Here is a 20,245-nt window from a genome sequence, read left to right on the forward strand (position 1 = left end):
GTGAAGAGCACAGTTAATTCATAGCTGCTCTGGGAAACATTCATTTTCTTAGTGGCAGTTGGAAAGTTACAGATGAGTTTGATTAACAAAAATACATAGGCTATTAATGTAAATGTTCCTAGATATCTGGGGAGGTTAGTTGCTCTCAGATTTTAAGCCAAGGCACATCTAAAGAAGGAAAATAAACATGGAATTGGTGCGTGTGTGTGTGGGGGGGTTCTAAGTACTGGAAATAATTTTGCCCACTGAATATGATTTTGCAAAATATGATGTGTGAAATCTTCCTAGATACAAGTAAAAGTCATTTCTGAAAGGTATGACATGAGGGGTACAAATGTTTAGTTATCCTAACTTATGCTCTTACCATTCCCTCTGGGGCATGGATAAGGTTAAACCATTCTACTACATACCAGTTGCCCCTAATGTAGGATGTGGAGTGCTTATGAATTTCAAAGGAACCATTTCTGCATTCTTTGTACTGAAGAAAATGCCAGCCTCGGGGCAGGGAAAGTTTACCGGGGGGGGGGGGATCTTTCCAAGGTGCTTCCCAAATAGGATCAGCATCTTGAATACCTCATTTAAAGCTTAGCCTAAAGCCTGAAGCAGATTCACTGGTCCATTAACACTGGAGCAAGGAATCTCCAGTAACACTTAACACTGTATGTCTTTAATGCATATACCTCATCTATGTCTTGAATGCATTTGTCCTTCCAATTCATAGCCATTCTCCTCTCTTTGGCACAACTTTCCAACAGGCTCAGAACAGACACAAACAATTTCCCTTCAGGTAACTTCAGTGGGAGTAGGAAAAAAAATCAAGAATTTAAAAAAAGGAGAGTTCCAAATGTTTGTTTGTTTGTTTGTTTGTTTGTCTGTTTGTATCACACCTTTCTCCCCAAAATGACCCAAGGCGGATGACAGCCACCTTGACCGCGTCATCATGTCAAAGCTAGGACTGATGCAATCAGAGAATAGCACTGACAGTATATAAGCTCTATCCAGGGACACAATTAGATGACAAAGTGCCTGCTTATAACACTGTGGATTTATATAAAGCTCACTCAGAGCTTGCAAAAGAGACCTTGTGTGATGAGACCTGATGGCAAAAAAATAAACAAAAAATTAGGGTTATGAAGAATATTAAAAAATGTTCTTGTTCTTCATAATTTCCCAAGTCTTGCCAAGTTGAAACTTCTCACTGAGATTTCTCCTGGCAGTAGGGGGGTTTCTTAGCTTCCTGCAAAAGTGAGTTCATGTTTTTCCTTACTTCCCCCCCTATGCATTTCCTGTTTACTGTTTTGTGAAAGAAATTGCCAATTTTGCACAGCTCAATACCCTTTCTGGGGAATTTTGTGCACAAGAGGTGCTGTTTGTATAGGAATTGTGTTAATTCTGTTTTTTCCTGCAAGAAAAAATATATAAAAGGTCTAGCTCAGCCTCAAAGCCTTCCAACTAAGGCCTCTTAAGTGAGCCACATTAGGTGTCTGTAATGCAGACCTCTTCACAGATTGCTGCCTTGTCATGGCAAAGGGGCTTGAGTAATTCAGAGATGCTATGGGCTATGCTTTGCAGGGACACCCAAGACAGACAGGTCATAGTGGTATGGAGAATTACTGCAGGGAAATCACCCCAGAGGGAGACCACAGCTGTGATACAAGGATATCTGCAAGCAGGATCTGAAAGCCTTAGGAATGGACCTCAACAGATGGCAAACCCTGACATCTGAGCGTTCAGCCTGGAGGCAGGCAGTGCATCATGGCCTCTCCCAATTTGAAGAGACCCTCGTCCAGCAGGCCAAGGCAAAGAGGCAGTCACGAAAGCAGCAAAATCAGGGAGCTGGACAGGGGACAGATTGCATTTGTCTTCAGTGTGGAAGGGATTGTCACTCTCGAATTGGCTTTCTCAGCCACACTAGATGCTGTTCCAAGTCCTCCATACAGAGCACGTAACCATAGTCTCTTGAGACTGAAAGATGCCTAATCATCTGATCTGGCATTCTGACCATGACATCACATTGAGCTGTGTAGGTTATTAATAGATCTCAATTTCCCAGGTTTAAGACCAACCCAGAAGTGAGCAACATATGGCCAGAAAGACACATGCAGGTCCCCAAGTTATGCCATCAAAATAAAGCAGCAAATAGCAAATGCCATTAAAGCTAGGAGAAAACACTTGCTTTTCAATGGGTTTTTGCAAGTTCCTCCCAATGTGTGACTGTAAATTAGGAGAACCCTTTTAAAACAACCATTCCAGATTTATCAAAATGTCACCAATACAACAGCCATAAAAACAGAATTATAGAGCCTGCCAGAACTAGAGGCAGAGGAACAAAAATAATCATCTGTATTCTCCTCAAAGCAGTCATATTAGCCTTTTATGCTGCCACTGAGGCACCTGTTTCCCTCATTGACTTCTACAGGGATGTTTCTGTGCTGCAATCACACCAATGAGTACTATGTGTGTTCTGTGGCCACAGCTAAAATCCCACTGCTCTATTGACTGCAATTCCCTGCCTCTATATCCAACAGGTGTAATCATGGAGATCACATGGGAAGATATGAAATTAATTTTTCAGGCTTTGCACAAGATGTTGTTCAGCATACGCTGTTAATATTTTAGAACGTGTGCCCTGCACCTTTGTGCTGTGGAGGGTGCAGTAGTTACTGGCAATTTAAAGCAAAGTGGAAATCTGAGCACATTCTGAAATGTGTGTTTCGGATCATCAGTTCTATCCTTGAAGAATAAAGAAAAACCAAGTGCTACCCAAGATACCAATTTCAGTCTTAGACTCTAGTTAGATATGATAAAAAGATGGGTAGAACAGCCGCAGCATGTTCAGCTGTGTGAACTTGCTTCATAAAATTAACCAATATATTGACCACTGTTCCGTATTCAAAATGTACGACAACATTGACACAAGAGACTTGAGGTTATAACAATTATGCAGCTTACAAATGGAGGACAAGGACTAGCTACTGCTAATGAAGACTATATATTTCCCTTATTAATGGAAGTACTGTCATTCTCATTAGCAGTTACTGAGAAACAGGAATGGAAGGGTGCTTTTGTCTGCTTCAGGACTTCTAAGTTTGATTAATGTGTGAACAGAACTTTGGACTAGATAGGCCTTCAGTCTGATCCAACCATGATGTTATTATGGACCAATGGATTTGCATGTGCTTTATTGTCCTCCTTTTGTTCATGTAAAATTGAATAGATCCTTTGTAATCTGGATAGCATGATTTGGAATCAGTAGTCTAACACTGTAGTCAAGAAGGCAGTATGTGGAGATAGTGGGTTAGATGAGGAGTGAAAAGATTAGAAGAAGAAATAAAGACAGATCTAAAGAGGAATGGGATTTTACAATCAGAGTTCAGAACATTACTTTGTAAAAGGAACTCTTTGCATTGTCCATCACTCCTCAGCCGGCAGGTTGCAAATATCCTTGCTTTGTGAATCAAGCAAGTGATTCAGTGATGTGCATGTTGTTGTGATGTTGTCATTTACAGCCTAGGAAAATGAGGGAAATACTCTCTGCCTCACCCTATTGGTCAATTCTGATACAAACAATAATTCCCTTGAATTTAGGATTGATAAAACAATGATTCCTGTCAGAATTCCTCTACAAATGTCTTTTAAAAGTATCAGTCAATGTAACTGGGTGTTGCTCATTACACTTAAGTAACTGAGGTGTACCTGTAAACTTTTTTAAAAATTCCAAATACTGCTACATAACTTGTCGTTTCTTTTGCATACAAAGGAGCCAAAATGTGTCAGAAATCTTAGCCAAACACAAAATTGATTGCCTTTATAACAAATGGTGTTACAAGTTAAGAAACTGTAAATTAGCTTTACTCTTGCATAGATTAAACCTTGTTATGGCCTAACAGCCATGACAAATCAATGCCTTACTTCCTGGGACAGAGAGGCTTCAGCCTTCTCCCAGATCAACCTGTCAAAAGGCATGGGGTATGCTCATAAGTATCTCTTGCTTCACACCAGCCTTCATTGGATTTACTGTGTAGTGGTTAAGCACTTCTAGAGCTCAAGAATTACCTGGAGACAACAAACCAAGAAGACATGATCTTTATCTTAAATGTTTGGTTACTCAGGAATGAAACAGTGATGTCCTGCCTATGTAATTCTGCGATCAGGATGAGTACAGACAGAACAGCAAGTCATTAGAGTCCTGCAAAAATAATGCAGGAGCTACCTTTCTGCTGAAAGAAATGAGTTTGGCTGTTGGGGTGGGGGCACATGAAACTGCCATTCTGTCTGCAGAAAATTTGGTGGGTGGGGATCTACCGAAAGTGAGAAATGTGGTGGTGCTTTAGACTCATCCATCCAAATCTCATCCAAAGGATCTTTGTTTCTAGTGATTTTTATGGGTGTGGACGTGCATGAAAAATGAGCTTTCTCCGCTTACTGGCCTGGCCTGTATGAACTGAGAGTGTGTCAGAAGTGGGGGATGACTATGTTCAGTCTTCCCTACCCACCATCTTAGAATTGCTCTGTAAAGTAAAACCAGATGTAAATACTTCAACCTCTGAAGGACTCTAGATTGCAACGTGCAGCTAGTTACTATTGGTGGGCCAGCAGTTGTTGTTGTTGCTGGCACCATCCTTCCACCTGCTATTTCTGATCAGGGTTTCTAAATACTGTAGCACTATTCCCCACTGACTGAGGACTTATACATCTTCCTCTTCCTCCTGTAGTTAGCTAATCCACTCACTGGATCATCTTTGTCCTGTGTCTTTTGGGTCTTTTTATTTGTCGTCTTTCCCTACTGTTTCCTATCTGTAAAACAACTCCTCTGGCCATGCTGGCTGTGGATATCTGGGAGCGACAGTCCAAAAAAAGAAATATTTTCTATCTCTGTAAGTAATTTCACTTTATCCTCCTGGCTTCTTAAAATTCAAGTCCAGATTTTCAAGTGCTCAAATATTCTAGTCCCCCAAACAATCACACGATCGCAGAATGCATTTTGCACAGGGTGCTGTTTGTTGGAAAAACCTCTCACCATGTCAGAATTTCTCTGCATCTGGAAAATCAGACAGAAGAAACCTTCACCCTACTATTAAAACAATTAGATCACTAATACTTGTAGTGATTAATACTCAGCCTTCCATATTCTAGATAGGCCTGTGAAGGGTCTTAATGCCCTGTTTCCCCAAAAATAAGACCTAACCTGAAAATAAGCCCTAGTATGATTTTTTCAAGATGCTCGTAGTATAAGCCCTGCCCCCAAAACAAGCCCTAGATAAGAGAAATCCTGCCCTCCACCATTGTGCAGCATTGTGCAGCAACCGGAATGTGATGACATTACTGTATTTGAATAAATATAGTGTTGCACATGAAAAAAACAAAACATCCCCTGAAAATAAGCTCTAATGCATTTTTTTGGCGCAAAAATTAATATAAGACCCTGTCTTATATTCAGGGAAACACAGTAAAGCATGTGGTTTAAAATTAAAGTGCCAAAACATATGCTCTTTGATTTAGTGTTGCAATTATAGAATGCTGGGAGTTATCCATAGTATATTTGAAAACTATGTATTTGCTTAAGAAATTATGTTAGTGGCAGAGGGAGTCAGATGAGCAGTGTGCACACACAGATGCACAAATATGGAGAGAAAAGAATTTCAGGAGGGTCTGATCCAGGACTGAATAGCAAGGAATACTGACTAGGGGATAAAGAAATATATGATGTTTCAACTCACTTCTGATATTCTAATAAATATTTGGGATCAATACAGCAGGCTTGTTCTTGGCTCTTGTGTGTTCATCATAACTCTTCTATGAGTCAGTATACGTACAGTCATGTGAGGTATGACTCTTCCATTTCAAGGGTTTGGCATCCCATGGGGAGAACTCTCTCCCTGGAGGGCCGAACATGCAGGGATTCTCTACAGATTTTGCAGTCAAGACCAGCCCCAACACTAGACAGACTGAGGCAGCCACCTTGGGCAGCAAACTGTGGATGTTGCAAAAGGGCAGCAGATTGTTATTTTCCTGTTTTCTTCTCCTAAAAAATTGGTGCGTCTTATGGAAAGGTGCGTCTTATGGAGCGAAAAATACGGCAATTTGTGAATATTATAGTTTTACTGCTAAAAATGGAAAAGAACACTTGATGGTTTTTCTTCTTCCTGTGTGAAAATTGCCTAGCTAACTTTGGATATTATGCAGCTTGACTTGCATAGGTGGGAGGATATCATGTGCTCTTCTGCCTCAGGAGGCAAAATGTTTTCGGCATCATCCAATTATAATGACCACTAGCAGGGCTCAGACTTCGCTGCCTCCATCTTGTGTCACCATGATGCGTCTTCACTGGACCATCTGAAAGGGGTTTCTTTCTTCTTGAGTCCCTCCCTAAGTTCTGATCGCTTCACATTCTGAAGCCAGTATTCTAAGACCATTAATGAAAATACAGTATCTTCAGTTATTAAATACAAGTAATATTCTTTTGTCAAGTTCCTGATTTCCAACTGAATAAATTTCAAACCATCAGATTAACAAAGTATGTTAGTCCAGTGATTCTATTTTCATGTTTGGGCCTTCAGATGGGAAATGGTGGTTATGGTTCATTGCGTTTAAAACTGTTGGTAGTGTAGAAGTTCTTTACCTAGGGTTTTAGAGCAACCAGCAAAGGTATATATCCCATTATTGTGGTTTGTTTGTTTCTACTTGCTTTTAGATTGTTCCTCTTTTCAAAGAGGCACTTTCATTCAAGACAATTAAAACCACTGCTTACTCATGCTAGGAATGTTACTTGTAAAAAGGAACTCATTTATGTAATTAATTAATTCTGGTCATCCAGGTGTCCATTATTACTTCCAGTGAATTTGTATTGTATAGCTGAAGCATTGTGTTGCTGAGGTCAAGAGGCTAGAAAAACACAGGGAGATGCTTTCCAGTGCCCCTTAGTGGCCAATTCTGATATTTCACATTGTAAATATTTTTTAACAGATAAAAATCAAAGCATAGTTTTGGATGCATTTAGGATGTGAGAGAGTAGCATAAAATGGGCCTAAAATGACTTTAAATGCCCTTAAAAGTAATTTTAAAAGTAACTAGAAAATGTTGCTTACTACATGTAACAAGCAACTTTGTAACTATTAGATTGCTTTTCTTGTTACCTTGTTAATACTCATATATTCATTACACAAGTCATTACTCAATAAATAATCAGTTCCTTTAATAAGTTACAGTACTTCCAAGCTCTGCGGATTGTACTAGGTTAGAGATATCAAAATATACTAAGATCAAAATATACTACAGTGGACCCTTGACTTTCAGACAGCTTGACTTACAGACTTTTTGAGTTACAGACTTCTCTGGCCGCAAAATTTAGGTTTGACTTGCAGACTGAGATTTGACTTACAGACCAGAAAAAAACCAAAATGGAACAAAAACGGCCTGTTACGGGATTAATCGGTTTTCAATGCACTGTAGGTCAATGGAGACTTGACTTACAGACTTTTTGACTTGAGAACCGCCTTCCAATACGGATTAAGTTCTCAAGTCAAGATCCCACTGTATGTGACTGCAACCCTGGAATTTCCAACTGTTTGTTTGTTTGTTTGTTTGTTTATTAACAGTTTACCATGCACTATTCTGGGCAGTTTACAGAAGTCATAAATATGTAATAATAATATGTTTACTGAGTGCTTCAAAAACAGCAAAAACTTCAAGAGGCATAAACTGAAGGATTAAACACCAACTATGAGGCAAATGAACAATGATCAGACAGGAGAAACAAGAAAAGAAAAATACATCAGGCAAGGTTGCCAAAAAAAGGACTTTCTGAAGTGCATATAAAAATGCCTTTTATATGTGGGGAGAGAGGGAGCCAGGCACAGCTCTGCCTAAAGTTGGTTCCACAATATTGGCACCAAGGCAGAGAAGGGCTACTTCTGGTGGATGACTTCCTGCCCTCCTTTGAAGTGTCTACCCAGAGACGCATGACCTGGGAGGACCTCGCAGAGCAGGTAGATGGCCTTGGGAAAAGACATTTCCTAATGCAAAGCAACTCCACTCCTTCCCTTCCAATCTAATCCTCTTCTGTCTTAGGCTGCCTTCTCCAGTCTGGTGTTCTCCCATTACACAGACAAAGACCATACTAGCTGGGGATGACAGGAGGTCTGACATCAGTAGAGCACTGGATTACAAAAAGCTGGCTCATGTTTTCTGGATAATAAGAGTCTGGGGGCAAGAATGTCTTTGATTTGTTTCTTTTATCGGACAGAATGAAAAATACAGAATGAAAAAAAACCCTGAAATCTTTCAATTCTGTAGTAATTTGGACCCTATTTTGCTAGCAAGGACACCATAGGCTTCTCATTACTGCTGTAACCTCTATGTAATAACTGGCTACCCGGGAAGAAGCCAGTTATTCCTAAACAATGATGGCATCCCAAAAGCAGACAAAGAAAGGGGGCTGAAAAAGCACTAATCCCAGCAATGGGAGTCATCCAGATCAGCCTGTTTGTTCAGTAAGAGGTATACCCATCAAGCCAGCTGCTCTTCAATGACCAGCGACCAGGGAAAAGCATAAAGGGACAGAAGAAAGAAAGATCAGAGTGGAAGAAGAATATATAGAAATATATTAACACTTACTTTTTGAGGAAAATCTCCATTTTGGCATTTGCCTCAAAACATTGCAATTGAAAGAGAAGAACCCTCAAGAGCAACATGTTTTTTCTCTGTCTTCTTGAAAAGGCAATGTAGCAAAATAAATTCATCTTCTGAAAGAACATGAAAATCCTCAGCTGATGGGTAAACATCCCAAAGATGAGTTGCAAGCTCACAGTCTGAGCACACAAAGTAAGCCATTAATAGCTGATTGTATCACCAAATAAACACGGAGCAGCTTTGCAAGCATCAGAAGCAACAAAGGATTCGAGCTGCTCGTTTTGCATCTTGAACCACACAGTTCTGTTTATGCCTGGACTGATCAGATAACCCAATTTTGCCTTGGCTCTCTTTCTGTGTAGTGTATGGTGTAGCATATGTTGACATTAACACTTCAAAAAGTAAGTGTTGATATAATTCTGTATTCAGAAAGAATATAGAGGATGCTGCAAGTAGAAATATCTGCCTTTTTAAAGCTTGAGCTAGAAAACACAGGATGATATGGATTTCCATTTCAAGTCCAAAATGTAGGCGCTTACTTACCTTGAGAACTCTGTTAGGGTTGCTATAGGTCAGCACCTAACAACAACTTTTAAAACCCATTGAAACAGGGCCAGAGTACTTGAAGGACCCTCGGCAGGTGTTCTTAAGCAAGCTTGTCATCTCTCAGATGCACTCAGATTCTAGGTGAATGGTAGCAACAGTAATACTGGTCTACATCAAAGGGCTTGAAATATACAAAACAGTCTGGATCTGTTCTATCAACCCTGCCATCATCTTGGTCATCAGCATTCCTGGTGTGCACCATACATTCACCTCATTCAGGCCTCTTTGAGCCAGACTAATGCTCAGGTGCCCTTCACGGATTGCTACTTTGTTGTGGCCAAGGAGCTTGAGTAATTCAGAGAAGCTGTGCCGTGCAGGAACACCGAAGATAGACAGGTCGTAGTGGAGAGTTCTGGCTAAACATGATCTAACTGGAGCAGGAACTGGCAATGCCACTCCAGTAGCTTTGCCAAGAAAACTCCATGGACAGAAACAAAAGGCTAAAAGATATGAGCCCCTCGGGTCAGAAGGCGTCGAACATGCTACTGAGGAAGAGCAGAGGAGAAGTACGAGTAGCTCCAGAGATAATTAAGTGGTTGGGCCAAAGCTGAAAGGACGCTCAGCTGTGGACATGCATGGACATGAAAGGAACGTCTGATGCTGCAAAGAAAAATATTGCATAGGAACCTGGAATGTAAGATCTATGAACCTTGGTAAGCTGGATGTGGTCAAACAGGAGATGGCAAGAATAAACATTGACATCCTGGGCATCAGTGAACTAAAATGGACAGGAATGGGCAAATTCAATTCAGACGATTATCATATCTACTATTGCGGGCAAGAATCCCATAGAAGAAATGGAGTAGCCCTCATAGTCAAGAAAAGAGTGGGAAAATCTGCACTGGGATACCATCTCAAAAATGATAGAATGTTTTCAATAAGAATCCAAGGCAGACTTTTAAACATCACAGTAATCCAGGTTTATGCACCAACCACCCATGCTGAAGAGGCTGAAATTGACCAATTCTCTGAAGACTTACAACACCTTCTAGAACTGACACCAAAGAAAGATGTTCTTGTCATTATAAGGGAATGGAATGCTAAAGTAGGGAGTCAAGAAATAAAAGGAACCACAGGTAAGTTTGGCCTTGGAGCTCAAAATGAAGCAGGGCAAAGGCTAATAGAGTTTTGTCAAGAGAACAAGCTGGTCATCACAAACACTCTTTTCCAACAACACAAGAGGCGACTCTACACATGGACATCACCAGATGGGCAATATTGAAATCAGATTGATTATGTTCTCTGCAGCCAAAGATGGAGAAACTCTATACAGTCAGCAAAAACAAGACCTGGAGCTGATTGTGGTTCTGATCATCAGCTTCTTATAGCAAAATTCAAGCTGAAACTGAAGAAAGTAGGAAAAACTACTGAGCTAGTCAGGTATAATCTAAACCAAATCCCTTATGAATACACAGTGGAAGTGAAGAACAGATTTAAGGAACTTGATTTGGTGGACAAAGTGCCTGGAGAACTATGGATGGAGGCTCATAACATTGTACAGGAGGCAGCAACAAAAACCATCCCAAAGAAAAGGAAATGCAAGAAAGCAAAGTGGCTGTCCAATGAGGCCTTACAAATAGAGAAGAGAAGGGAAAGAAAATGCAAGGGAGATAAGGGAAGTTACAGAACTTGAATGTTGATTTCCAAAGAACAGCAAGGAGAGACAAGAGGGCCTTCTTAAATGAACAGTGCAAAGAAATAGAGGAAAATAATAGAAAGGGAAAAACCAGAGATCTCTTCAAGAACATTGGAGCTATTAAAGGAACATTTTGTGCAAAGATGGACATGATAAAGGACAAAAATGGTAGGGACCTCACATCAAGAAGAGATGGCAAGAATACACAGAGGAATTATATCAGAAAGATTTGGATGTCCTAGACAACCCGGATAGTATGTTTGCTGACCTTGAGCCAGACATCCTGGAGAGTGAATTCAAGTGGGCCTTAGAAAGCATGGCTAACAACAAGGCCAGTGGAGGTGATGGCATTCCAATTGAACTAGTTAAAATCTTAAAAGATAACACTGTTAAGGGGCTACACTCAATATGCCAGCAAGTTTGGAAAACTAAGCAGTGGCCAGAGGATTGGAAATGATCAGTCTACATCCCAATCCCTAAGAAGGGCAGCTCCAAAGAATGATACCATACAATTGCACTCATTTCATGTACTAGCATGGTCATGCTCAAAATCCTCCAAGGTAGGCTTCAGCAGTATGTGGACCAAGAACTCCTAGAAGTATTAGCTGGATTTTGAAGAGGCAGAGGAACTAGAGACCAAATTGCTAACATGCACTGGATTATGGAGAAAACTATATTTACTTCTGCTTCATTGATTACGCAAAAGCCTTTGAATGTGTGGACTACAACAAACTATGGCAAGTCCTTAAAGAAATGGGACTGCCTGACCACCTTCTCTATCTCTTGAGAACTCTATATGTGGGGCAGAAAGCAACAGTTAGAACTGGATAAAGGAGTATGACAAAGCTGTATATTGTCTCCCAGCTTATTTAAATTATATGCAAAATACATTGTGCGAAAGGCTGGACTGGATGAATTCCAAGCTGGAATTGAGATTGCAAGAAGAAATATCAACAACCTCAGATATTCAGATGATACCACTCTGATGGCAGAAAGGGAAGGAGGAATTAAGGAACCTCTTAATGAGGGTGAAAAAGGAAAGCACAAAAAATGGTTTGAAGCTCAACATAAAAAAAACTAAGATCATGTCCACTGGTCCCATCACCTCCTGGGAAATAGAAGGGGAAGATATGGAGGCAGTGACAGATTTTACTTTCTTGGGCTCCATGATCACTGCAGATGGAGACAGCAGCCACAAAATTAAAAGATTCCTGCTTCTTGGGAGGAAAGCGATGACAAGCCTTGACAGCATCTTCAAAAGCAGAGACATCACCTTGCCAACAAAGTTCCGCATAGTAAAAGCTATCGTTTTTCCAGTAGTGTTATATGGAAGTGAGAGCTGGACCATAAAGAAGGCTGTCCGCCAAAGAATTTATGCTTCTGAATTGTGGTGCTAGAGGAGACTCTTGAGAGTCCCCTGGACTGCAAAGAGAACAAACCTATCCATTTTGAAGGAAATCAACCCTGAGTGCTCCCTGAAATGATAGATCCTGAAGCTGAGGCTCCAATACTTTGGCCATCTCATGAGAAGAGAAGACTCTCTGGAAAGGACCCTGATGTTGGGAAAGTGTGATGGCAAGAGGAGAAGGGGATGGCAGAGGACGAGATGGTTGGACAGTTTCATCGAAGCTACCAACATGAATTTGACCCAACTCCGGGAGGGAGCGGAAGACAGGAGGGCCTAGCATGCTCTGGTCCATGGGGTCACAAAGAGTCAGGCACGACGTAATGACAAAACAACAACAATGCTCAGGTCCAAAGGGATGATATCAGTCTTCAAATGTGAATAAAGAGGAACAGAGACAAAAAAGCAAGAGTGGCTCTTTCAGAGGGGGTAGGAGTGATATGCATGCATATAAGGAAAATCTGCCCAAAGGCGTATAAAAATAACTAAGAACTCTAGATTGCCTGCAGTTCTGATTCAGCATTGTGTATACCATATTTAATATAATAAATACAAAAATAATTGCAACAAAAATGACTGTGGGGAGGGAGCAGGTATGGAGAAAGCTATTAGCTCTGGTTGGGATCTTTTTGCCCTAACATGCATTCAGCCTGTGAGGCAAGTTCCCAACCTTAGAATTTTGATAGACTGCCACAAGCTCCTATAGAAATCAATGTCACCAATTTGTTTGCTTAACTGAGGCAAGGACTGGAAAATTAGTACTACACTTTCTCAGTCACATTCCACATACCAGCTTAAAAGGATTTGTAAAGTTTATTTAAAATGAAAATGAAAAATAAGAACGTTAAAGGATAGTTCTAAAATAGGAAAACAGTTCCATATCAAAAACAATTGTGGGTACATAATTACAAAATAGAAAACAGATACACCAGAGAGGGACGAACACTACCCTATCTATCTCATATCTAAATAGAGTGATGGAGTAAAACTAGGGACGTACTCACTGTGTTTCCAAGGCACCAGTTTTTACACACCACATAGAGGTCTACTTGTCAGTAACACTGCCATGGGGAAAGGAAACACAGCTTTTCCAAGCTGTGCTAAGTTTTAAAATACTCAAATTCTAAATCCCCCTTTGTACTCATGAATGCCCCATTGACACCTGAGCTGACCATTACATAATTATTCCTAATTCTCTTTGATCATTCTTACATGCTTCCTTTCTGACTTCAAAAGCTGAAATTCTGCTGTATATCCTCCACAGCATGTCAACTTCCTAACTCACAGATACAATGATTTGGTGGCTTTGATATACAAAAGAAATGAACAAAAGGTAAGTGTGTTAGGTTCCTGTTTGAAGTCTTCTTGGTCTCAGGTCTCCTTTGTAGTAACCCAGATAGGAAATAGGGAAGAGGTGCAAACAAACCCTCTCCAGGGAATAAAAGTTCATGTCCCCATGCCCTTAGAGGTAGACAGGTAATTCCATGTGATGTATGGCATTTTTATGTTGCTTAAGTTCATAATATCTTCGCATGTCCCTTTCCCTTGAAAGATGATCTGACTCCTCAAATTTGATTTATTGTCAAACAGTTACATGCAAAGCAATCATGGTTCTTAACATATGAGAAAACACTTTGCAGGCATTGAAATCCATTACAACTAGCAAATAAACAACTTTTCTTTTAAAAAAACTATGGAAAGGTACATAAAAGTCTATGAGAACAGAATATTAAGACTTTGAAAAGTAACTTTGCAAAAGACATCGTCATTCACTCAACTGAGATGGTGCTCTGTGTTCCACCACACTGAATGCTATCTTCCTGGAGAGAGCACCCACCAACAGCTGCCTCAATCTTCCACAAAAGAGCTTCAGTTTATTGACTCCCGATTGTTTAAACTGATTTGATTCAGCCCTTTACCTTTTGAAGTACAAATAGTTAAGGAATAACATGAATGTTTTTGTGGTTATGGCACTTAGCCTGTGGAATTCCCCCTATAGAGAGGTTCTTTTGGCAACCTTCCATATGATAATTAAATGTTGGAAGTCCATTTTGCTCAGCATTTGATTCGTGCTGCATTATTTTACTTCATTTTCCCTGGCACATAACTTTCAGGTACCTTCCGGACTCTTGCATGAATGGGTTTGTCAGTCTTTCTTTGCCTTAGTCGTTGAGGTTGTTTCAAAGTTCATGCCAACCTGGGAGACCTCCTATTGTTGAAAGTTGAGGCATTTAACTTTTTTAAAATAAATAAATAATAACTAGACAAGTGGTGGGCAGTTAAACATGTGTCTGGGAACAAAACTGAGTAGAAATCATCACCTCCATTCACATGCTTTTGTAACCTACCTGAAAAGAACTTGTGGTTTTGAACCTTGTACAGATACTGTAAAGGAATTAATTCCACAGCTTAAAAGGTGGCAGCAACCGTGTGAATTCTCTGAACTGCATTGGAAATGCTTTGATTGTAACTTTCAGAAAAACAAATTAAGATATTACTACTGCACTGGAGAACCTTAGAGATTGGTCAATGGCTGTATAAGCACACAGATAGGCACACACACCCCACACATGTTTTATGGAATTCAGAAAATCGGAAATCTATAGATAAAAGCTCCTTGAGAAGCTTTCTCTTAATGCATGTAAAATTATATGCAATATATCCAATATCCAATATTATTTATTTATTTATTTATTTATTTATTTATTTATTTATTTATTTATTTATTTATTCATTCATTCATTCATTCATTCATTCATTCATTCATTCATTCATTCCATTTATACCCCGCTTATCTGGTCATTTTGATATAATTAGTTCAAGATCAAGATGTGTTAATTCAGTGTCACACCACATGACTGGTCCTGCTCTCAAAACTTTCTTGGTTGTTTCCTTCCTTACCTGTTAGCTGAGCAACATCCAAAGTTCAGAGATGGGGAAATTTGTTTTTGGAGTAGAGCTCCCAAAAATCCACGACCACCATGGCCAACTTTCTGAGAATAGTGCTTTAAACAACAAATTCTTCTAATCTCTGCTCTTGCCCCCTTTTCACTTGAAGGTTGTATTTCCCTAAGCAAAAGCTATTGAAGGTCAAACTGATCAAGAATCAAAGCCACAAGTTTGAGTGAGGAATATACACATGCTGGCCGGGAGGTTTGGGAAGTTATCCATTTATGTAGCTCATCACATCTGATTTGCAGATAAAGAACTGCAAGGAGGGCCATCAAGAACTTTGAAGTTGCCTATCCCCAATTGGCACGTGGAGATGAGACACAATAGACATGGAGGCCATGTAATCCCAGAGCTGGCCCAAGCCCTCCCAGTACCTGAGGCAGAAAGAGGAGCATGCCTCTCTTACATAGGTATATGTCCACCTACTCAGCAAAGGTTGACCAGCCAGCCTCATGGAAGAAAGAACTACCAGTCCATCCTTGCCATATAAATTAGTATATGTAACTGGATGGCAATTGGTTCTTTGTTTATTCTGTAGATGCATGGCTATAGTTTTGGTGAAGTTTAAGTAGCCACCCTATCTCTACCTGGCTGCTCTTCTTTCTCGCGAATTTCTGTTTTACTTGCAAACACTGTTATGGCTTTCATTTTGACTTTGCTTTTCTGCCTATACAGAAATGCTTAAAAACCAAAATTAAATGAAAGACTATGACATAGACAGATGAGTCCTGCTGCTAGCATTTGATGAACCAAATGTAACTTTAGAACACATAAACCCCAAATGTGTTAGTGCTGGATGTGGTTTAATAATGCTTCAATCGCATTTTCATCCCTGGATCCCAGAGAGCTTTAGCTCTGATTCTGCCAAGCCGTTAACTTGGAGCCTAATGCCAAAGTGTGGGCTGCAGCTCTGATGTTATACTAGAACAGGAGGCCTTTCTATGAAGACGAAGAGCCAGAGATGCCAGCTCCTTGCTCCAATTGCTTCCCTAAACCTCCAGCAGCAGCCATAGTGATCCATCCTCTCCCTATGATTAGCACACAAATTACCTCCAGTGGCCTGAAACACTTCAATTATTCAGGGTAGTTTTAACATCTGCTATAGATTGTGTGCAGCAGGAAAAGTGGAAGAGGACAGTCAAGGCCAGGAATGAGGAAACGATGAACTAGCACTTGGAAAAGTGCCCAGAATTTGGGGGTTTCTGGGTATTGTAGTCCAAAAAGCAACTTTTCTGAGTGCTGGAATAAACAGACATAGCACTCTTTTGAGCTGCACAAAATATGCAGCCCAACGTTCTTAATCTGCTTATGCCTAATATCGGATAACTCTTCTTTACATTCATCCTCAGAGGTCATCTCTGCATATTATTTGGAACTCAGGTCTATGCCTCTATATCAAGGTTAGCTCAGAACATTTTGCTGCTTGAGGCAAAGGACAAGATGCCACCTCACCTCTGTCTAAAGAAGCTGGACAGCTGAATTCTGCTTCAGCATCAGTCCTCCCTCACGGTAGTTCTCAGTCTTTGGTATCCAATGCCTAACCAACCATTCTGTCAAAGAACCTGTGTTCTACCATAGTAGAAGCAAAAGGCCAACCCTTTTTTTTCAGAAAGGGTATCTTAATGTTTACAGATGATCTATTATTATATTGTCATTTATGGTAAGTTTGTGGACAGAGTAATGGCAGATTCTCAGAAAGACTAGGCATCCAGAGTTAACGCTACTGGACTAGCATGCTAAAACAGTCATAGATGGATAATCCGTGGCAGGTTGATTATTAGGACATGGCACATCACACCTGAAGGAGGCCATGAGAACTGAGGGAGAGTAAATTCTCAGGAATGGTTATGTGCCCTGCTCACCATGGCCCACTAAAACTACTTTTGTGTCTTATCACTGGCTGAGAAACACCGCTGTACTGAGGCAGCAGTTTGCTTCAGATGGCTGGAAGCTGGTTCCCCAATTTCAGAGGAGTAGTGAACCTATTCCAGGTTTTAGCCTTCATTGTGCAGGCGTTATCCAAGGTGATGGACCTATTTTGGGAATAGGGTTCAACATCTTGGATAGCTCATGTTAGCTTAGGCATCCTTCAGTCTCGAAAGACTATGGTAGCGTGCTCTGTATGGAGGGCTTGGACAGCGCCTAGTGTGGCTGAGAAGGCCAATTCGAGAGTGACAGTCCCTTCCACACTGAAGACAAATCCAGTCTGTCCCCTGTCCGGCTCCCTGGTTTTGCTGCTTTTGTGACTTCCTCTTTGCCTCGGCCTGCTGGGCAAGGGTCTCTTCAAATTGGGAGAGGCCGTGATGCACCGCCTGCCTCCAGGCTGAACGCTCAGATGTCAGGTTTTCCCATCTGTTGAGGTCCATTCCTAAGGCCTAGAGTAAAACTCAAGGTGGATGTGCAGCTGCTCTGAAATAGAGTCACCAGACTTCACCATCCTTAAACTTAACTTTAGCTTAATTTATGATGAAGTTTAAACTTAAATTTAAGACTAAGATTAAATGTAATCTGAAATTAACATACACATGTTTATTGTACAATAGATTTATATACAGTAATAAATTTGTGTAGCCTACACCATTCTGTCCAACAACAGAGAAGAGCTGCCAGTAGAAGACCAGCAGAGACCAGGAGTCTCTACTTTCCTCTCAAATCTGCCATCTGAGGCAGTCACTTTACTCTGCCTTTATAGCTCATTATTGCAATGAGCAACCAGTAACAATACCCAGGAATCCTAGCTCTGAGACATGTCAAGAATATCATGTTAGTCTCTGTGTAAGGAGCACTATAGGGATAGTGGTACCATCCTTTGTGGAATGTTAACTGTGTTGGTTTTGGTGTTGGTCTTTATCCATAAGATGTATCAGTGTGCACAGTCTCACTCATTAGTACACAGAGGAGATCAGATAGGATCATTTTTTTTGCCCTGCAAAGAAATTAAAACTATTCAACTGGTGTAAAATCAGCTAGCCAGAAAGCAGCTGATTTCAAGAATCTTGGATATCATAATCTATGCTTGAAATAGACATGAAATAATTCAGAGCAAATTATCATGTCTCAGTTAAAGTTTTCAAGTCTGATTCTTATATTTACTCAGAAGAAAGCTCCCTTAAGTTCAGTCTGGCTTACCCACACATAAGTGTGGATAGCATTTCAACCTTGATCAATTAATTGTGGTGATTCATCAAATAAACCATGTTGCCCTGTTTAACACTGTTAAGCTAATGTGACACATTTGGTTCCCACAGGACAAAGATTGGCTGGGGCAATTTTTCCCCAGTACCATTTGTATTTTCTGTGTATTTATTAGCAATACTGATTGATGCCTCCAGAGCAGTGCTTGAGTTGCAGCTTTAATGTTTGCACTGCTGCCTCTTAGTTATTCTGGTGATGGATGGGAAAGAATGGAGGTGGATGGGGGAGAGGTTATGCACTGAGATGAATAATAAATAAAGCAGCATGTTGAGCAGGAGGCCAGAGAGACTCACAGTGTGTGTGCATATACAATGTACATGTGCGCTCACACATCCACCCACCCACTGCTGCATATACTGAGCTAGCATTTCTTTGGCAGACTGGATACAGCAGAGGCTGCCATATTTATCAGGGGTTCTGCTAAACTCAAGTTGGCTGTTGACCAGCCTGATGCTACATTGCTGCTTATGGTGAAAATAGGGTTGAGGTGGCAGTGGTAACACAAGGGGGCAAGGACATTTTAGGAGCAAGGAGGACTAACCAGGGCTTGAAGGATTGTCTCTCTCTCCCCCCCACACACTTTTTTGGATGAAAACTCTCAAAATTACCCAGCCAACATGATAAGGTGGGTCTGTGGGAGTTTGGGAGTTTGGGTCCGACAAGTCACCCTTCCAGCCCCTGGGCAGCTCTGCCAATACCTAGGTAGCTAGCTATTCTTGATGAGTCATGTTTGTGTTCCCTCCTGTTCAATTAGTTCATTTAATGACTATATTTTCTGAATGCCTCCAATGGTTTTGCAGTCATCTGAGTCCAATTAGCCCAAACAGCCTATTCCCTCCAGCTCCCTGCCCACAGCTTACTCTATTTGCTGATTTCCCTCTCTGTCTGACCAGACTGCTTCTTGCCGTTGGGAAACTGGGTTGCCTTTGATGAATCCGAGAATGAACTGAGTCAGCAGCTATAGTTTGTCCTTCAGGTCCAAGAAAACAAACAAACAAACAAAACAACCATTCTCAATCTCTGTCTAATATATATAATTTGTGCATTTTCATCTATCTGACCTTTGCTTCAATGCTCTCTTTCTCTATGAGTATACATATGAATGCACATGTCCCTGTTCTACAACAGCTCCGTGCAACAGCAAAATCCAGTGGACTAATTTGCACACAGCGGAGAGGTGGCCTCCTGCTTCCTAGTCAGGAAAGAGCCCACTGGGACTTATTTTAATGGGAGCACGCCACAGTTGCCATCATTCTTCTGTGTGCCTGTCACAACTACCTTGCTGGACATCAAACTAGTAGAAGCCAATTATAATAGCTGTGCGGCAGATCTCTGACAGTCCAAATCAAACCAGTGTCTGAAGCACGCTTGGTGAAATCAAAGCAGCTCCTTTGTAAGTAAAAATGTTCCAGCGCTCAGGTTTCACTGAGCACACAGACTTGTTACAGGATAATTTCTCCATAAATTAATTGCCATACTGCTATGATAAACCTGTGCTTAAAATTCTGTGGTTTCTCGGTTATCAGAGGACTGGTCTTCTGGATGATATTTTTTAAATGGACCTTTTCAAGATATTTGCTGATTCAGAAACAAAGTTTAAAACTAAAAGATTTAGTTGAAGTTTAGACTTTAATGGACTTTAAGCATCTGATACTTGCTGACCATTCTTGAACAAAGGAGTTTCTAAAGAAGATCTAATATAATACAAATATAATGACTATACTGTAATTCATTAAGAGATTTGGTTCTACCATCTGTGGCTTACACAAAAGTAAAGGCCACACTACATGTATGATTTTACTAATGGCAGTTATTTTTGT

At 40.6% G+C, this 20,245-nt stretch overlaps 1 protein-coding gene across 5 annotated transcripts in view; it reads left to right on the forward strand.

Moving 5' to 3' along the window:
• SYT2 (synaptotagmin 2) overlaps nt 1-20,245 on the forward strand; it is a 184,130-nt gene that overhangs the window by 63,350 nt on the left and 100,535 nt on the right. The window contains exon 1 of one of the 5 annotated variants that reach the window (XM_020782565.3): nt 13,034-13,611. The exons of the other annotated variants lie outside the window; for them this stretch is intronic. The gene's annotated coding sequence lies outside the window, so the exon portion shown is untranslated. Of the gene's footprint in view, nt 1-13,033; nt 13,612-20,245 lie in introns of those variants that run through there. 5 annotated transcript variants of the gene reach the window in all.

This window comes from Pogona vitticeps, chromosome 4 (assembly GCF_051106095.1).
Source record: "Pogona vitticeps strain Pit_001003342236 chromosome 4, PviZW2.1, whole genome shotgun sequence".
NCBI classification, from domain to species: Eukaryota; Metazoa; Chordata; class Lepidosauria; order Squamata; family Agamidae; genus Pogona; species Pogona vitticeps.